The following is a 4,796-nucleotide window of genomic DNA, read 5'->3' on the forward strand; positions in this document are numbered from 1 at the left end:
CGCAAAACCTGGAATGGAGTCAGACCATCACGTTTTAGGAGGGAATGCATACAGTGGGTTAGGAACGCAATACATGTGAAGATTGAAGGCGCATTGCAATAATATTGATCTAGAACCAGGTTTCCAGCCGACCTTGTTGTGCGAGTTAAATATGTCGGATAAAAAAATGTCACCCCAGGCCTGTTGGAAACAGCAAACTTGTCAGTAAACTTTCAAAATGTTGTCAAAATAAAATGCTATATGGTATCTTTTTGTGTCGGTAAAATTAATTATGCGAGAAATAGCGAAGGAAATGCCTTTATGCGCATTTACGCGATTATATGTTTCCCCACTTGGGAACGAATGCAGTTTATTAGGCTACAGATTAAACCAATTATGATCAATTTCACAATGTGCTGTGAATGAGCACACGGTGATTGGTGCTCCTTTCCAATACATATTGAGGGTCTTCATCTGGAAAAATGATGATCGATGCTTGGCTGCCTTTTGACAGATAAAAAAAATCTCGCTATTTTATCCATAATAATCTCATCATGTAGGCTATACTCCCACACTGTATTTGCCAGCTGTTCGGTATAGCACATGTGTCAAGACCAGAGTGGGCACATTTGGAACACACGTTGTGTTGTTATTGACAAAACCCTCAGTAGAGTTGAAAATACAAGGAAACCCATTTAATTTCTATTCTTTATTCGGTACATGGGAATTTAACTGCAAAAGTTATTTTTATGTGAACTATGTCATCTCACACAGCCTTGTATCTACAACAGGTCCATTTGATGTAAACATCTCTGTTGGGATTTTTTTTTTTATGTTCGCATGAAAATCTGTTGCCAAACAGATGGAAAAATAGTCATAGTAAACTTGTACAAATACATACAGAAAAATTTGAGATTCAACGTTCATAATTGCTATACAGCATGTTAATATACATTTGTTACTAGAGTAGGCTATTGTATTTTAGTAACACTTAACATCAAGTTATTTTACCTGAGTAAAATTGTAATTACTCTAGTAACAACATTGTAACATATCACATATTAAGATCAACTTATAATATAAAGTGTTACCAAAAGTGTCTACATGAAAAGCTAACATATATAGCTTGCATCTATTGTAACCTAACATATTAGCAGTATATTTATTGTTCATTAATGATATACATATTCATGAATGTATATCAAGAATTCATGAATGTATATCATGAATTAATGAATGTATATATATATATATAGTCATTATATATATGCATTCATGATTATGTATATATAATTATATCTTAGTATAATTATTGTTTGTTCATGATTACTCACCCTCAGGTGAAAGATGAGAGGTGAGCCAAGCCAGTTGGTGAGCTGACTAAGGAATGAAGAGTCAATTGACAACATATGGCCAGTGTTTAAATCAGATTGTGAATGAATGTCATGGCTTTGGTCCCAACATAGGATAGGAGCTTACAGACTCAACAGATGCAGCAACCATATGCTTCACCTGACTCCTGATCCCACACAGTTAGTGCAGAGACGTTTCATTCAAGTCAGGTGGACTTATGCTTTTCAATAGGAGCACATTAGTGGGCCTTAGTAACATGTCCTATGGGTCTACTACTGGTCTAGTTTTCCTGAGCTAGCTGGGATGGTTACTATATGTCTATGTGTGTTATAAGTTGTGTGGTTTTTTACATCTGTATGCAATAGTTTAATATAGTTAGTTATGGTAGATGTACATTTATATACTTAATATACGGTAAACATAATATTGACCTGGCCTCCACAATCACCCGACTTCAACCCAACTGAGATGGTTTGGGATGAGTTGGACCGCAGAGTGAAGAAAAAGCAGCCAACAAGTGCACAGCATATGTGGGAACTCCTTCAAGACTGTTGGAAAAGCATTCCTTATGAAGCTGGTTGAGAGAATGCCAAGAGTGTGCAAAGCTGTCATATAGGCAAACGGTGGCTACTTTGAAGAATCTAAAGTAATATATATTTTTATTTGTTTAACACTTTTTTGGTTACTACGTGATGTTTTCACTACTATTCTACAATGTAACAAATAGTTGAAAAAAATTTAAACAATTTAAAAAAATTGAATGAGTAGATATCAACTTTTGATTAGTACTGTATATAAACAAATGTATATACAGTATTAATGCAGTATATGATGTCTATGGCACTTCCAAAATGCACTTAATAAAACACACTGTCTTTAACTGCCATTTTCTGAATGTCAGACTCTTCCCACACAATTTTTTCTCTGCCTCAGAAGCATATGCATTCATTAAATTGTGTGTGGTTATCCACACACATATGTATTCTAAGTCTGGAGCTGTATTCTCCAGACTTATCATAGGGAATTGTTGAAATGTTGTATTTTTTTAAATTCTAGATTACATTTTCTTCTGAAAAATATGCCCCAAAAACATTTTAGTATCTTTCTTTAGTGTTTTACAATGAAAAAACATTCATCCAAAATCTGCTATGTATAAGTCTGGTCCTGGAGTATCTTAACAAAATGAAACCAAAATATTTTGACTGACTTCATCCAGTATCCAGAAAAATGTATTTGCGTCATATGCAAATATGTACATATTTAACAGGTGTCACCTAATTTGCATATTTTAATACAATATGTCAGAAGAAAAAAGTATACAAAAAGCCTTCGTGTCCATATTCAACTGGTAGAAGTTGATTGTGTTATGATAGGGGGGGGATTACCCTATTAGAGTATGGTCCTTCTGGCCTTAAACATAACAATTATAAAATACATATACTCTTATGATACATGAACGTAAACTTTTCCAGAATAAAAGGTAATTTAAACATAATACAATTTGTTTTCACATCTAACTTTTGATGATCATACAAATGACAAATAGTACTGCAAATGTATTATATAACCATGGGTATGGGACAAATACTTCTATTCAATACAATCTCTGTGCTTTAGTCACCGTCACCAGAGGGCAGTGTCACACAGAGAAAGCAGATATACACAAGTGACACGCATCTCACATCCTCTGTAACTGTGATTGTGTGCTATGAGACTAATCAAGGTGGAACTTTAGGAAAGATGCACTGACCCACTTGGTATTAAAAATGTAAATCAATAGAATACTATAATCTAATATACATCATGTATTATAAATCATTTATACATACCTCCTCTCAGTCTGCAACATTCTTCTAATGGCGTCATGAAATATAGGCCAATGTCAGGCTAGGTCTGTAGCTCTATTTGGCCTATCCCATAATTTTGTAAAATATGTTTATTTGAAAGAGTTAGCTGGCTAGCTTGTAAAGTGGCAAATTAAAGTAGCCTAGCTTTTTCAGTTTAGCTAGCTAACTTACTTTAGCTAGCTAGCTTACAAACATGCTAAATTCTAAGAATATTTAACTGTATTTATCTAGCCTACAGTTTATCATATGACTTTGGCTCTATATATATTAATTAAATTATCAACTTTGCTTAACTTAATAACACTCAGTATATGTTTCACAGTGAGGTCAAGTGTACCACTTGTGTATACTAGGTCTTGTTGATTCAAATACCAAGTTTATCATTATTTGACTTTTAACACACACAATCTATGTTTTGCTCAGTCTGGCTGTAGGATTTTTTCAGAAATTTGCGGTAAAATTAAATGAACAAATTATTGAAAAGACTTGCATCATTATTTAATGGAAGGGGGGAATCCAACCACGCAGGCAAAAGGCCTTGGTATCTTTCTGCCACCAGACCAACCCCTTCACCTCCAGGATCTGAATATCTAGGAATGTGTAATATCATAGGTGAGTAATAGCATAACACAAAATACATAACACACCTCATTCAGAGTCCACCACTATATACAGTTGAAGTTGGATGTTTACATACACCTTAGCCAAATACATTTAAACTCAGTTTTTCACCATTCCTGACATGTAAATGTCCCGTCTTAGGTCAGTTAGGATCACCACTTTATTTGAAGAATATTAAATGTCAGAATAATAGTAGAGAGAATGATTTATTCCAGCTTTTATTTATTTCATCACATTCCTAGTGGGTCAGAAGTTTACATACACTCAATTAGTATTTGGTATCATTGCCTTTAAATTGTTTAACTTGGGTCAAATGTTTCAGGTAGCCTTCCACAAGCTTCTCACAATAAGTTGGGTGAATTTTGGCCCATTCCTCCTGACAGAGCTGGTGTAACTGAGTCAGGTTTGTAGGCCTCCTTGCTCGCACATGCTTTTTCAGTTCTGCCCACACATTTTCTATGGGATTGAGGTCAGGGTTTGTGATTGCCACTCCAATACCTTGACTTTGTTGTCCTTAAAGCCCTTTTGCCACAACTTTGGAAGTATGCTTGGAGTCAATGTCCATTTGGAAGACCCATTTGCGACCAAGCTTTAACTTTCTGACTGACGTCTTGAGATGCTGCTTCAATATATCCACATCATTTTCCATCTTCATGATGCCATCTATTTTGTGAAGTGCACCAGTTCCTCCTGCGGCAAAGCACCCCACAACATGATGCTGCCTCCCCCATGCTTCATGTTTGGGATGGTGTTCTTTGGCTTGTAAGTCTCTCCCTTTTCCCTCCAAACATAACGATGGTCATTGGCGGCCAAACAGTTCTATTTTTGTTTCATCAGACCAGACATTTCTCCAAAAAGTACGATCTTTGTTCACATGTGCAGTTGCAAACCGTAGTCTGGCTTTTTTATGGCGGGTTTGGAGCAGTGGCTTCTTCCTTGCTGAGCAGCCTTTCAGGTTATGTTGATATAGGACTCGTTTAACTGTGGATATAAATA

This window comes from Oncorhynchus tshawytscha, linkage group LG07 (assembly GCF_018296145.1).
Source record: "Oncorhynchus tshawytscha isolate Ot180627B linkage group LG07, Otsh_v2.0, whole genome shotgun sequence".
NCBI lineage: Eukaryota > Metazoa > Chordata > Actinopteri > Salmoniformes > Salmonidae > Oncorhynchus > Oncorhynchus tshawytscha.